General features: G+C 34.5%; 2 protein-coding genes across 2 annotated transcripts in view; both read right to left on the bottom strand.

Moving 5' to 3' along the window:
- The window catches only part of LOC106877405 (uncharacterized), a 71,825-nt gene that overhangs the window by 34,682 nt on the left and 19,848 nt on the right, over nt 1–17,295 (bottom strand). The window lies entirely within an intron of this gene.
- LOC149136573 (uncharacterized) overlaps nt 16,216–17,295 on the bottom strand; it is a 17,357-nt gene continuing 16,277 nt past the window's right edge. The window contains exon 3 of the mRNA XM_089348314.1: nt 16,216–16,290. The gene's annotated coding sequence lies outside the window, so the exon portion shown is untranslated. The remainder of the gene's footprint in view (nt 16,291–17,295) is intronic.

Raw genomic sequence — 17,295 nt, 5'->3', positions numbered from 1 at the left:
TAGCTTCAGGCCGACCAAAGCCTTCTGAGTGGATTTGAAATGGAAACTGAAAGAAGCCCATCATATATTATATATATGTGTGTTTATGAATGTATTTATGTATGTGTGTGTTTGCCCCCACCCCCACCATTTCTTGGCAACTGATGTTGGTGTGTTTATGTCCCCATAACTTAGCAGTTCAGCAAAAGAGACCAACAGAATAATTACTAGGCTTACAAAGAATAAGTCCTGGGGCCGATTTGTTTGACTAAAGGCAGTGCTCCAGTATGGCCACAATCAAATGACTGAAACAAGTAAAAGAATAAAAGTATACCAATAATATTCAATCAATTGTCATATCTGAAATTTCTGGACATCACCTTTGTCAAATGTCAACACTGACGATAAAAGACATAATAGTCAACTCATAGAGGAAGAGGAGATATCATATGACATTTAATGGCACCTAGCTAATAAATACCAAACTGATAAACAAATCAATTACATACTTGTAATACTCATTGAGATACTCTTGCTTCTATCACGTTTATAAGTTTACTAAACAATATTTAGTTTTGCTAATGAAGGAGCCTCTACATTAGTGGTTCTCAACTGGGGTCCATATGGTCCTTGCAGGTCCATATAAGATATTTTGTCAAAATTTATGAGCAATATATTGCTTAAACTTCTACAATACATCAAGTATTTTAACAGTTTTTTAAAATACACTTCCTAATAATATTTAATAATCCTTTCTACTATAGGCACAAGGCCCCAACATTTTTGGGGAGGGGTTAAGTCAATTACATTGACCCCGTAACTCAAGTGGTACTTAATTTATCAACCCCGAAAGGATGAAAGACAAAGTCAACCTTGGTGGAATTTGAACTCAGAACGTAGTGACAGGTGAAATGCCGCTAAGCATTTTGCCCAGTATGTTAATAAAAATACAAAAAGACATTTTGAACATTGAACAGCTATGGAGGTCAACCAGAATAAAATAGGAATCAAAGGGTTTCTGTAGGTAAAAAATGGTTGAGAACCACTACTCTACATGTTCACTTCATCTAGAAATAACAACCAAATCTCCCCCAAATCACATCCTTCTGCTTAATAACAAAGTTTGACACCTTGGATATCTTCCACTGTGATAGAATGGAAATGGTTGTTTTAAAAGAGAGAGATATTGGGAATGTTCCTCCTCGTCTTTCTCACTGTGCAGTGAAGCCAATTCTGAGAAAGGAGGTGGAGAGAGAGGGGATGGGGTGGAATACAGCACTTGATTAGAATTTTCTATCAACCTGAAAGAGTAAAATGTAAAACTGACTTTGGTAGGATTTGAAGTCAGAATGCACAGAGTCAGAACCACAAGGTATTTATCCAACACTACTGATTCTGCCAAATGACTGATACTACAATCCTAGATAAAGTGTAGTTAGTATTACATTAGGCAATGTAATCATCCTTTTATAAAATGGGAGATTGTGATTTGAAGGATATTTGGCAGCTATTTCTGGCAAGTTTAGCAACCATGATGATCTTTCTTTGGTTCAAGTAGTGGTAAGAAAATTGTTGCTTAGACTTAAATCAATCATGATCCTGAAGGCTTAATGCTAAAGATGTTTCAGTTGTGACTATTCCTATCTAAGTTATCCTTTTTATTCATAGGCACAGGTGTGGCCGTGTGGTAAGAAGCTTGTTTCCCAACCACATGGTTTTGGGTTCAATCCCACTGTGTGACACCTTGGCCAAGTGTCTTCTACTTATAGCCTAGAGTTTATCAAAACCATGTGAGTGGATTTGGTAGATGGAAACTGAAAGAAGCCTGTCATATATACATACATATATATATGTGTGTGTGTGTATGGATCTTTGTGTCTGTGTTCGTCCTCCACCATCACCACTTGACAACCAGTGTTGGTCTGTTTGCATCCCCCTGGGTAAAGAGGCTGGTACAATAAATACCAGGCTTAAAAAAAAAAAAGTACTGGGATCAATCCATTCGACTAAAAATTCAAGATGGTGCCACAGTATGGTTGCAGTCTAATGACTGAAACAAGATGAAAGATACAGTGAAATATTAGAGCTGTCAAGGGCAAACCATTGCTCACAGGACTTTCTGAATGGTGCACCTAACTAAAAATTTAATTACCTTGAAAGTATTTAGTAATGGAGCCCACCTGATGATGAGCCAAGTCTCATGTGGCCTGCTTTTCGAAAAAAGGTAGCCCATGCCTGAATTTGAATATAAGGAATTCTGTCAACTCAACACATAGAAAATGATTTGCTAGTAACTATGTCCACTGATAAAAGACGACAAGATTGACTGGTGAATTGTTATGTCAATATAAATTACTTGTATAGTGGTCATGTCAATACTCACTGGAGATTACCTGCTTCTTTTATCTTTTATCATTTACCTGTTTCAGTCATTGGATTGCAGTCATGCTGGGGTACCACCTTGAAGTGTTTGGGTGAATGAATCAATCTCAGTGCTTATGTTTTTTTTGAGTCTCGTACTTATTCTATCGGTCTCTTTTGCTGAACTGTTAAATTATGAGGGTGTAAACAAATCAATGGTAGATGTCAAGCAGTGGTGGGGGACACACACACACACACACACACACACATACATATACAATAGGCTTCCACACAGTTTCCATTTACCATATTTGCTCACAAAGCACTGGTTGGCTCAGAGCTGTAGTAGAAGATAGCTGTCCAATGTACTCTGCAGTGGAACTGAACCTAAAACCATGTGGTTGCAAAGCGCCTAGTGTTTAGTGTTAGTAAATAACAGGATCGTCTTGTGAAGAAGAAAGATTAAAATGTTGGTCCCTAGTAATACATTGAATTTGACAGGATTGGACTACATAGTGTTGTGTCAACACACTGGACATGAACATCTGACCTATGCAGAGTAGTACTGTGTCAATACTAAGGGGATAACCTACATGAGTACTGTGTCAATACCCTAAAGATGACTGTCAATTATACACACTGGTGACAGGACTGACCTATATAGTATCATATAAAAACACGCTGGAAATAACATATATAGGGATATGTATCAACATACTAAAGATGACGGAATTCATCTGTCCAGTGTGTAAACCTAACACTGGACAGGAAGAGTTTAATGTCAGATCAATACACTTGAGATAATGCAATACAGTGTTATGTCAATACACAGGAGACAATGGGGTTGATTTATGTAATGGCATGTAAACACACTGGAGATGATAAAATAGAAAGTGTCAACACACTTGGAAATAATAAGTATATAGGATATATATATCTCAACACCATGGAGCTGATATGGTTGACTTGTGTAATGTCATGACTATGCACTGGAGAGGAAGTGTTAGAAGAACAAAAACATTATGGCCAATGACGTTTTTAATCTTCTATCAATGACATGCAGCAACATAAAATATCTATATTTATACTTAAATAACACCAAGTATATAACAGTTATATACTTGTTCCCTAAGCACTATATAATTTATATTTCAAATGAAATTATGCTTTAATTTATGACATAGCATAAATTTATATTGATAGAATATTGTGACAATATATTTCACCAAAATGTTCAATCAATGCTTATATACATATATCTTCTCTGTCAATAAAGGCAAGACATCTTTAATTCATATAACAACATATGGATAAGTGTACACATGTACATGGGTTTGAGAGAGAGAGGAAGAGAAGAGAGAAAGAGAGACTGTGTGTCATCAGCATCATCATCGTCATCATTTAACATCTGCTTTCTATGCTGGCATGGGTTGGATGGTTTGACTGAGGACTGGGAAGCCAGGATGCTGCACCAGGCTCCATTCTGATTTAGCAAGGTTTCTACATGCCCTTCCTAATGCCAACCACTCTGAGAGTGTAGTAGGTGCTTTTTATGTGTTACTGGCATGGGAGCCAGTCAAGTGGCAACGGTATCAACCATGCACAAATGGTGCTCTTTATGTGCCACCGGCACAGGTGCCAGTCAGGTGGCACTGGCATCGGTCATGCTCGAATGGTGCATTTCACGTGCCAGTTAGGTGGCATTGGCATCGGCCATGCTTGAATGGTGCTTTTTACGTGTCAGGGGGCACTGGCATCAGCTACAACTATAATTTCATTTGGTTCAACAGATCTTCACAAGCATGACATATTGCCCAATGATTGAAGGGTGCTTTTAAATGGTACAGTTATGTGACACTGGCATCGGCCACGACTATGATCTCATTTGGTTTGCCGGGTCTTCTCAAGCACAGCATATCTCTAAAGGTCTCAGTCGTTTCTCAGTGCCTTTGTGAGGCTCAACATTCAAAGGTTGTGCTTCACCACCTCATCCCAGGTCTTCCTGGATCTACCTCTTCCACAGGTTCCCTCCACTGTTAGGGTGTGATGCTTCTTCACACAGCTGTTCTCATCCATATGCATCACATGACCATACCAGCGCAGTTGTCTCTCTTGCACACTACATCTGATACTTCTGATGTCCAACTTTTCTCTCGGGGCACTTACACTCTGTCATGTATGCACACTGACATTATACATCCAGCAAAGCATACTAGCTTCATGTTTCACTGCTGTGTAGCATGGCTGTTTGCACACAGTCATCATAAAGTCGACCTTTTACTCTGAGTGAGAGGACCTTTGTTACCAGCAGAGGTAGGAGCTCTTTGAACTTTGCCCAGGCTATTCTTATTCTAGCAGCTACCCTCTCAGAGCATCCATCCCCACAATTGACTTGGTCACCTAGATAATGGAAGCTATCAACTACTTCTAGTTTTTCCCCCTGGCATGTGATGGAATCTGTTTTCTGTATATCTTCGGTGTGCATTGCAGCTGTGTATCTGCCACACACAAAAACTATTTTCCCAGTTAACCCTCCATAACTTACACTGAGTACATCTTATGGAGTTTCTACCTATGCCTTTTCAACAGAGTGAGCAGGGCCATCTACCTGAAGGGATTTTTGATTTGTCTGCCTTCCTACTTACTAAGACTTTGGTTTTTGCTAGGTTGACTCTAAAACCCTTTGATTCTAGACCTTTATTCCACACCTGAAACTTCTTCTCTAGTTCTGGTAGTGACTCAGTTATTAGAGCAAGGTCATCAGCATAGAGGAGCTCCCAGGGGCAGCTTGTCTTGAATTCCTCTGTTATTACCTGGAGGACTATAATGAATAGGTGGGGGGGGGCTGAGGACTGATCCTTGGTGAACCCCCACTTCACTAACCACTTATATAGCATCAGTGGTGCTTATCCATGGTACAAACCCAACAGCATCTCATCTAAACTAATTCTCTCCCTAATTAGTTGGGCTATGACCCTCTCTGTGACTTTCATCACCTGATCCAACAATTTGAAACCTCTGTAATTATATCTATCTAATGCGTCACTTTTACCTTTGTAACTTTGACTATGGTGCTGCTACACCAGTCATTGGGTATGACTCCTTTGTGTATGCATGTAAAATTAGGGGTAGGCTACAAATGAGTTATTTCTTTGTTTTGCAATGGTTAATTTAATTCCCTTGTGTTCTATTTTACCGATCTCAATATGAAATAAAATTTTCACCTCAGGATCCAAGAATCATAGTATACAGTTACATTCTGCATCCCCCATACCTTATTTTTGTTGCAAGAGCTTTTCTGAGACCTCATGTTTTGCTTTCATTAAAGACTTCATCTAAAGAGTTTCCCCAAGATTATTTATGATATATAAAGTCAAAAACATTAGATAATCTTATAAGTATAATCAGTACTCAAAAAATATTTCTTGTAAGTTAAAACATACCTTAACCTTGTTACCATATTTCTATTGAAATACACTGCCTTTGTTTCAATTAATTTACAAAATAATGAAGAATTCAGTAAAATAACTTTGTCATTATTCCGCTGGCATTTAGAACAAATTATATAAAATTTTGATGGAACGTTTTAATTTAGCCCTTTGTCATGTAAACTGGTCATATCCAGCCCAAACATGCTACTTGCTTTATTTTCAAACCACTCGCACCTACTCTACAATGTTGTTTTAAAAATAAACAATCACATCAAAATCTCAAAGCTAGGAAAAAATGTATGATTAATTCAAAACAATGTGAATAAATAAATGTTAATTTTAACAGAATAATCTGAATGCTAAAGGGTTAGATCACTTTAAAAGAGGAAGTTTATATCATAGAAAGACAGTCTCAATGAGGTTGATATGAAAAGGGTTTGTTAGTAAATTTCTAAAACCAAACTGTGCATTCTTCATCTTCAAAGACTGATATTTTAAAACATGTTTTAAAATTTTGTGTTCTCTTAATCATTTTGTGAAAGACTTAATTCCTATCAACATTTGCCTATGTCCTTTGGTGTGTCTTGTTTCACACCATGACAATTTTCTTGATGATGTCATCAGAAAGAGGCAGAAACATGAACCCACAGCTGTCTTCTTATGTCTGGACAATAAGCTTCTCCTTTTCCTTGGTGGCATGGAAATCCCCAACACCACCTCCTCATTTCTCTCTCTACCCCAAACAAAACACACACAGACATATAGTTGAAATAAGCACAGAAAACAAGTTATCGATATACTGAGTTATTGATATTTCAATATTTTTCATGTAATGAATATGATCTGTGAAAGCTCATTGAAACACATGTAATTAAACAATTGGAATATCAATAATTTGCTTTCTGTGTTCTATTCCAACTGTATGTGGCTCTTGTTACTATGTTGTAGCCTGAATCCATATCTATGTTGCCTTACACAATGCATTATAGAAACACAGGAGTTTAACATGGTTTGAATATTGAGTCCTAATTCATATGGTACCCTGTCATGCATTTTAGCACATCACTTACATGTACACACACACACACATACGAGTTTGGTGTAATTTAATGCACACAGGATTTAAAAGCAAAGTACTATAAGTCCCATACCTCTGATAACACAATAGTCAGACAAACTTATATAGTCTTCCATGCATTATTGAGCAATCACACACAGCACACACCTACACACAAAATCCACACATCATTTTACGTGTGTGTGTGTGTGAGAGAGAGAGAGAGAGAGAGAGAGAGAGAGAGAGAGAGAGAGAGAGAGAGATGAGGAGACAGCTATTGTGTATAGGGTGACTACTCAGTCTAAATCTATAGTTATACTTTGGCAACATATGTTAAATTCAATGGTTATGTATTCCTGTTGTACACTTGTGTCAATGGGCTTGAAACTTTCAGACATCCAGAAGAAACTACTTTTGATGGTGACAGATGGATGATATTTCTGACAACTGATCAAAGGATATCACTGCTTGCCTTAATATGTAGAAATTCTCAATTAGACAAAGTCTACAGTTTAGTTATCCATTCAAGTAATGAGTAGCTTTATTAACAACACAGTGTTATTGTAGGAAGTTTTAGATTCTTAGGCCTTGACTTTCCAGATGAATCAAGTCAAGAATATGAATTTTTCCTTAAATCTTTGATCTAAATAAGTGAAAAAGCTGGTAGTAATGACATTTGAAATTGTTCACAGTAATTCTTGTATAAATCTTTTCAATCTCATTCAGATATGATGGTTTACTAATCTCATATAATATGAATGTCTATATTATATAGAAAGATTTTAAAAAGATATAACATAAATACTTTGAAAGCTTGACTTAATCAGTTTGCTAGACATAACACTAAATTTAAATACAAGGAAATACTACCAATATAGAAAACCAAATGAGGATACTATATATACTGTATATATTTACAAAGGTTCTTACCACCTCCTACCCCATAATTATGAATCTTACAATTGGAATAAGTGTATCTTTGAGCTGCCCTTGAACAAAATCATCTTTAACGGCACCACTCTCTACTATTCTGAAAAGCTAGCTAGAAACAGCCCAAGTGAAACATTAGTGTATCTAGTGAACAACACACTCATCCCAAAACCAGAACAGAAGCTTGAAGAAAGGAATCTGATTTACTTCACTGTATGACTTGGATGATACCACAAACACTGTCAGAAACTTTCTATCTCAAGAAAAACAACATTTTCCAGGATACACAAATATACTAGCCTTTTTGACATGTATATAATTAAGGTAGCTATTCTTGCCAGGACAGCTTCAGTTCCCATGTCACCAGTACTGTGGAATACACCTACCCAAAAGCCAACTTGTGCTGTTGAAATCTCTCAAATTGCCCAGTCAGGAGATTCTGTTTTGCAAATGTAGTTGTATATTGAACATCTATGACATCTTTAGTGTTGAACAGAATCACAGGAAACTCACAGCGGACTTTATTAATTGTCATTATTGTCAGCATCTTCATTCATTTAGATCAAATTATCCTAATTTGTCAAGAAATTCAAGGACATCAACAATTTTCTTTAAAGCTATTCCATACTTCAAACGATAAAACTTCTGGTTTTGTCTAATGAAAAAGCTCTAGATGTTAAAGCAGCCAATGCTAATCTTTAACTACTAGTCAGAAGCATTGTCCAATTGTTGTTATCAGAAGAAGTTTCTTCTGGACATCTGCTACCATATGCCTAAACGCTCAACTCCCACTAACACAAATTCATAGCCAGTGAATTTCACAAGTATCATAGAGCAGTTGTCCTTGACAACATGTTTGATTTGGTAGTCTTCATTTATATCATAGTAGTACAGTAACCTTCAGCAATAAATTTGATTATAGGACTCATCTTCACTGATGAGAAACAACCTGCCTTGTAGTTTGTGAATATAATTTTTATTTACTACGTGCTGTCTTGTCAATCATTTAAAAACTTTTTGCATGAGAAACTCCAAATAACAATGGTGTGATTTACCAGCTGTGTTCCTTCAATAAGTATAAATCCCACACTATGCATTGAGTGATTTTCTTTTCTTTTGCTCATAAGCATAAATGTATACTTACTCCCTATCTACAAAACAACAATAAATAACTGAAGACGGTGAGGCAAACCATTTTTTATTCTTTGAAGAATGTGTGTATGTGTGTGTGTGTAAGAAAGCGTTATCAAGTACATGTGTTGGAAACCTTTTTAACATGGGAGGGAAACAACTAGGATATCAACACATGATTACAGATCCAAAACATGGAAATCACCTCATTACACAGGAAAAAAAAGGGTGTTGAAAAGTTCATTTATCTTCACTGGCCAAATTTTTTTTTAAATGTAAGATTTTATTATATTAATAGTTTTTTCTAAAACAGTTTCAATAACTATATGAAACTCTTCAAATGATAATTCCCAATGACCATATACTTTCAGATAAAACAAAGAATTTACACAATCTGAACAAGACCATGAACTTTAAACTTCAGACAAACAACAACGCTAATATATATATGTATATATATATAAGACAACTCCACCACAAACAGTATCATAAATCCAGAGGAGAATGAATTAGTTTCCCAATTAGAAAGAGATGACCATATGGACAGTCTTGATATGCATACAAGCTACTTTACCTTTAACAATCATATGGGTAACTTCCTCTTCAAATTCAAACGAGGATAATCAACTCAGCATAAGTAAAATGGGAAGAATTTGCAAGTATATTTTCAACTTAGTTAACCTCAAAATTATATGTATCACGAGACTACAATAACAGAACTGCAGTACTACTGTCCTCAAGTGGGTGTCATGGTACTGAAAACAAATTCTCTGGCACATTCACCTAATTCAATATTGTTGACTGTTATTGCTCTATATCTAAGTCTCCAGTTGAGAAAGCTTGTATAACAACATTAATGATTTATGAATCTCTCCCACTTTAAACCCTGGATTTTGAGAAATGATTCATTATAATCAATGATCTAGACACCAGAATAACAATGACTGCTAGAAAGTCACTATTGTTTCATGATAAATCCTACTGGGTTGAAAGGGAAGGTGATGCTTTCTTCTACATCTCCATGGGGAGTTATAATAGAGCTAAAGTGGCTGAACTTGTTGGGTTGGTTACTTATGATATATTCAGAAAGTACACTATCCCATATTTCTGGAAGGTACAGAGATGAAGATATATCAATCTCATAAAATAGGAGCAGTCATCCCATGGATAGATGTACAAAGTATTCACTATGAATATTTAAGAAGTTTGGCTTAACCCTCAAACTGCTCTGCATAATTAAATTTCATGGTTGTTTCTTATGATATTAATTATCTACCAAAAAAATATAATTAGTATTTTTAATGAGTCATGTTGCCTTATAATAAAATATGACATGCCTCAACAAGAAACAGATTTGCATTAAAAAAATCATTTTGAGGAGTTAATGCTAACGAAAAGTTTTGAGAGGATTTCCTTATTAAGTGGATTAAATGTAAACATTAGCACTAAATGATAGTCAACATTGTAAACATAACAAACACAATATTTAAATACAAGCAAACACAATTCTGAATATGCATATATCTATACCAGCTTACTACCCATCCTACAGACAGAGAGAATTCATTGTAAACAAAAATTCTTGTTTCATAGATTAAATGAATATTCATATAACTTCAGTTGAATTAACAATGTCAAAGATTTCTTTAAATATGTGCATACAATTTTCTGTCTATGTACACATTTCTGCATTTACATACATCTGCGGAAGCATATGTATGCATGTGCATAACTTTCATGTACAATCTTAATCAAACGTTTGAATACAAAGATGAAATCTAGTATTTTTCAAAATATGCTTTGATATAAAGATAATTAATTATTTACTAGATATTTGCAAGTAATTAAAGTTAACTCATTAATATTACTTATGGTATAAGAATGATGAACTATTATTTCATACTTTTATTTTCTCTTTGGCATTTCTGATATTGCAAGATATATCAATATTTTATTATCTCGTTTATTATTTTCATACATGAATGTTGTTGACAGTGACTTCAAAGTTTCAGCCAGCGAAGCCATTGTTGGACAACGGCTTGGCTGGTCAAAACTTCGAAATCACAGTCAACAACATTCTTGCGTAAGAACAATAAATTTTTACTTTACAAAAGTATAGTATAATCCATCAGATTAATGTAAAATTGTTTTTAACTCTTTAGCATTTAAACTGGCCATATCCAGCCCAAATATTCTACCTAGTTTATGTTCAGAGCAGCCAGATCCAGCCTCTCGGACCGATCCAACAGTGTGATTCTAAAAATAAACAGTCACATCATCAAAATCTTGAAGATACAAGATAATGCATGGTCAATTCAAAACATTGTGAATAAATATGCACTACATTTAACAGAGTAATCTGAACATTAAAGGGTTGATATATTTTATTATTTAGTTTATTTATAATCTCACAAAAACGTTGGGGGTTGAAATTGTTACTTTATTTGACTGATGTCCAGTAAGACATCGGCTAAGTATTTGCCAGTATTGTCCAAAAAACTTTGACTTCATAACATCACTGAAGTGAATATATATCGTGAAGCAGATGATCTTGTGCCACAACTCATCAAACTGATTATATGATTCATTATCTATGTGTTGCTCTGCCCATTTATATTTAGCAGTGTCATATAAACACAGCTGCCATCAATAGTGAAAAGCAGCAGACTTCAAACTAGTTACAAGATGTCAAGCAAAAAGAAAGAAAAAGTCTAGGTGTAGCTATGTGGTAAGAAGTTTACTTCTCAACCACATGGTTCCAGGTTCAGTACCACTATGGTACTGGGCAAGTGTCTTCTACTATAGCCTCAGGCCAACCAAAGCCTTGTAAGTGGATTTGGTAGGCGGAAACTGAAAGAAACCCATTGTATGAGTACATACATACATATTTATATATATATATATATATATATGTAATTGAGTGTTTTAGGAAAATGGAGGAGACTTCATTTCATCAAGATACAGTACAGCAGGCTTGTTACTCCTTAGATCATAAAGTAAAGAACCCAGCATGGCTGATGTAACAGAGTTAAATAAGAATGTCTAAGAAAGAAGCTAATAATGACAAGCTTAGTTGTGAATGAGTATGTCTTTATGTTTATTTGAGTGTCTGTTTGGTATGTGCATACGTATTTTTTTAGATGTATGTCAAAAGGAAAGGAAAAGTTCAAAGTTCAACAGAGTTAAAATAGACTAATTGTTTCAAAAGTCTAATTACAACTAGTAACACCTGCCAGAAAACATCATGTGTGTGTGTGTGTGCACACACACACACACACAGACATGAAATTCCAGGTATTGTGGAAAACAGCAATAAAGTTTTCTTTGTATCTGCTGGTGACAAAATATATAAAAATTTTTAAATGTTCTCAATTATATACAAAATTGTCTAAACTCATATGAGTGTTGAAGGTGTATTATGATTTACCTGTGATGATGTGTGTGTGTGTGTATATATAAATAAATATATATATATATATATATGGAAAAAAGACAAAGTAGAAAATGCTAAAATACTTTTATAAAAGTATTTTAGCATTTTCTACTTTGTCATTTTTCCATATATATCTACTTGTGTGTTCCTCTTCAACCTTTTATATATATATATATATATATATATATATATATATATACATGCACACAATATAAATCAGAGTTTACTGTCAAATAACTTTACGCTTTTAAAAAATTGTCACTTTGATTGAAAAAACAAATATAGATGGATTTATGCAGTAAGAGGCTTTTATAAAAAAAAAAAAAAAAATGGCAGACAGCTTTCATCTTTTACTTGTTTCGGTCATTATACTGTAGCCATGCATGCATGTGTATTTGTATATATACCATTTGCTTGTTTCAGTCATTTAACTGTGGCCATGCTGGGGCACTGCCTTGAAGAGTTTTAGCCGAACGAATTGACTCCAGGGCTTATTTTTTAAAGCCTAGTACTCATTCTATCAGTCTCTTTTGTTGAACTGCTAAGTTATGGGGAGGTAAACACCAATTGTCAAGTGTGGTAGGCAGACAAATACACACACACACACACACATGTAGGGTGCATGGCCTAGTGGCCATGCAGTTGCAATCATGATTGCTAGATCATGGGTTCAATTCCCTGACTGGGCAGTGCATTGTGTTCTTGAGCAAAAATGCTTCATTTCACATTGCTCCACTCCCTCTTTCGATCAGTGGGGAATAATTAAATCATTATAAAGTTGAACCTCGTCGGGAGCAGAAAAAGATATACCATTACATTTTTATATTTTTATGTGTTAAGTGTACGGAGCACTGGTATGCTTCATACACTTAACACATAGAAATATAATGTAATGGTATATTGTTTTTCTACCTTCGACGAGATTCAACTTCACAATGATTTAATTATTTTAACTAATTTCTAAAGTTTGAATCGAAACAGTTGTCAGAGATTATGTCTATTTTTTAAATGAATAAATATAATTATTAATTGATTTATCTCTATTTTCTTATATATATATATATATATATATATATATATATATATACATTGGGCTTCTTTCAGTTTTAATCTACCAAATCCAATCCACTCACAACGCTTTGGTTGGCCCAAGGCTATTGTAGAAGACACTTGCCCAAGGTGTCAAGCAGTGTGATTAAACTGTGAACTATATGGTTGGGAAGCAAGCTTCTTACCACACAGCCACATCTGCATCTCATGTACATAAATATTTTGTCTGTATAAGTGTGTATTGTGGACAATCTATTGATAGATGAGTGTGCACAGACAGTATATGTTCACATGTTTATAGAATCTTATCTATGTTTGCATGTGGTGTGTAATCTTTTGATAGATATATATAGTAGAGTACACTTATGTAAATGAGATGCAAATGTAATCTGATGACCACCTTCTAATTTTTTTTCACTTACTTTCTCTTTCTCTCTCATCCATTCTTTTTATTGCCCTCCAACCCTTCTCCATTTGCTTCCTCTTTTTTTCAGGTCACACTCCTTTCTTACCTTACTTTTTTTCCTCTTTCACCTTTACAGCTTACTAATTAAAACCTGTTATGATTTGTTTTGGGTGGAGGGACACACAGACTTACTGCAAATTCACAAACACATACACTTTAAGGGCATTGTGAAAGGCCTGGTTGGAGGCCCAACCTTCCCAGTTCTTTTACAGGGATTAGAAAAACTGAAGGACTACTGCAATAAGTGTGTGAATCTGAAAGGTGAATATATTGAATAAAATCATAATTAACTGATCCTCCAGTATTTTCTTTTACTCAAAGCCAAGAACTTTTCAGCACCCCCCATATGTATGTATGTATGTGTGTGTGCGCGTATATATATATATATATATATATATATATATATATATATCTTCATTTTTACATCTGTTTTCCATTCTGGTAAGAGTTGGACAGTAATGCAGGATCCAATAGATCCTAGGACCATGTCTTGCCCCAGTGTCTTAGTTTTGGCAAGATTTCTACAGTAAGATGTTTTTTTCAACACCAACAACTTTACAGAGTGGGCTAGGTGCTTTTCCTATGATACCAGTACTAGTAAAGCTGCCTTGTAACTTGCAAGACATAAGAACCCGAACAGAGAGAAGGAATAGGAGATACAGCAGTTGCTTACACAAGGTGTTCATATGTTAATATAGGATGAGAGTAGAGGCAAATTTACAGTAGAAGAAATTTGTGGCTACTTCACATTTTAACATGGGTGAATGGCATGGCTTGAGATGTGCCACAAAGGGAGATAAATGCACACACACACACACATAAGGGGGTGCTGAAAAGTTCCTGGCTTTAAGGGTATCGTGAAAGGCCTGGTTGGAGGCCCAACCAGGCCTGAAAGGATAAAAGGTATTGTGTTTATATGTGTGCATGTGTATGTATGTATATGTATATATATATATATATATATATATATATATATATATATATATATGTATGTATGTATGTATGTACACATAATCTGTGCATATGTATATAAGTGTGTTCATATGTATATATGTATACATATATATATATATTTATACACACAAGGTAGTGCTGAAAAGTTCCTGGCTTTAAGGATATTGCAAAAGGCCTGGCTGGAGGTCCAATCTTCTGAGTTCTTTTATAGGGCTTAGAAAAACTGAAGAACTGCTGCAAAAAAGTGTGTGAATCTGAGAGAGGAATATGTTTGATAAAATCATAATTAACTGATCCTCCTGAATTTTCTTTTACCCAAAGCCAGGAACTTTTCACCACCATCCATGTATGTATGTATGTATGTATGTGTATATATATATATATATATATATATATATATATATATATCTTTCACTGATTAATGTTATATACCAATATAGCAATGTTTTTATAAGCATAACAAACATTTGAAGATATGATCACTTTTAAATATATTTTTATTAATAATTTTATAGTTCTCATAAATATCAACTAAAACTTCAAAATACTCCACATATCTATTTCTGTTCAAAATACTAAATAAAGCATTTCCTTTCTTTAAATAAATCTGAAGGTAAGCTGATTTACTGTACACTTAACAGAACAATTGACTATATATTTTATAGGTAATTTGCAGAAGTATTTAGCATTATCAGATATTAACCACAGTATAACTAAGTCATTTACATGCAGTATACGGTCATTTTGTCATTATCTAGAATCTAATTATACATTATCTTTTTCTTAAATGTCAGATATGAAGACGCGGAGGCTACAGCATAATAAACAAAACAGCTAGAGATTTATTGCTAGTTTAACACAAGAAAAATTATGACCTTTAGAATGACATTATTTTCAGCCACACAATGTAGAATGTTATAATGTTGACTACAACTAAATTGTATGTATGTATGTATGTATGTATGTACGTATGTACGTACGTAAGTACACACGTACATACATACGTACGTACGTACGTACATACGTATGTATGGTTCTCTTCTATTTCTAATTACTTGATATCTTCCTGTATGGAAAGAGCAGGTTTCTAACAAAAATACAAAGCTTTATTGTTGGAATGTAGAGAACAAAAAAAAACTTGAGAAAATCCTTGAATATTTTTACTTTCCATTTACAGACTGTATTTTTAATGTGCAAGTTAGCTGGTTAATTCCATCCTCTCAAAAACCTCAACTTATGATTGCCATTAAAACATTTAATGAATGTCTATATGTCAAGGTTAATTATATGATATTTTTTAATACATTAGTATAACAGAAAATTCATTTCAGAGCAGATTATTTCAACAAATGAATTTTCAAACAACATGGAAAGGAAAGTACTAAATTGTTCTTTGACCAAAAGGAAGATAAAGGTGGGTCAACTTACAAAATATGGTTTAGTTTAGACAGAGTCACCCAGTGTTATAATAGTTCAAACAGCTGCAATTTATGCTTATCTGAAAAATATGATATTATAAATCATCTACACCATTCATAAGTAATAATAACAAAAGAACTAAGTTTATATTGTAACATGGTTCAATATTCTTGCAATCCCTTTTCAAGACATTGGTGAAGGTACACATCATGTGACACATCATACTTTCTTTTGAATTTCCAACTACTGTAAAATTCTGTTAAATATTAGTGTGTCCTCATTCTTAGGCACTAGCGGGAAACGACAGTATGGAAGTATCTACACATATTTATACACACACAAGTAAATGTAAATGGAATGGTACTGGTGTGGCTGTGTGGTTAAGAAGTTCACTTCCCAAGTACATCGTTTTCAGGTTCAGTCCTACTAAGTGGCACCTTAGGCAAGTGTCTTCTATATAGCCTTGACTGACGAAAGCCTTGTGAGGGATTTGGTAGATGGTAACTGAAAGAAGCTTATCATATGTGTGTGTGTGTGTGTGTGTGTGTGTGTGTGTGTGTGTGTGTGTGTGTGTGTGTATGTATATTAGCAATAGTTATGATATAGAACATGGAGACTTCATATACCCCCCAAAATAACATTTATATATATGTATATATATATATATGTGTGTGTGTGTGTGTGTGTTAATATTTCTCTTCCCTTATATGTGTTCACAAACTGATTGTAAACAATAGTTTTGCTAACAATGTCATCTGCTTGTAGTCCACTGCAAAAGCATGCCTGGGCTTCTTGGCATGGCTCGATATATTGCAAGATGGTTGTAAACAAAAGGCTGGTCCACAATATCATTTCCTTCCATTTCTCTACATGAACAAACAATCAGATTGTTTGTTGTTTCATAGACTGAGAAATTACTTCCTCACTTGGAAACAAGTGAAGTCAACTGGCTGCAGAAAACACTGGTTCAGCATACACTAATATGACAAATGTAAGCATGGAAAAGGATATGAAGATGTCTGTGTATTACATATATATATATATATATATATACACACGTATATATGTGTGTATATATATATGT

Source organism: Octopus bimaculoides, chromosome 3 (assembly GCF_046866305.1).
Source record: "Octopus bimaculoides isolate indiv1 chromosome 3, ASM4686630v1, whole genome shotgun sequence".
NCBI lineage: Eukaryota > Metazoa > Mollusca > Cephalopoda > Octopoda > Octopodidae > Octopus > Octopus bimaculoides.
The sequence above is the reverse complement of the archived record's forward strand: the minus strand, read 5'-3'. Positions and strand labels throughout refer to the sequence as shown.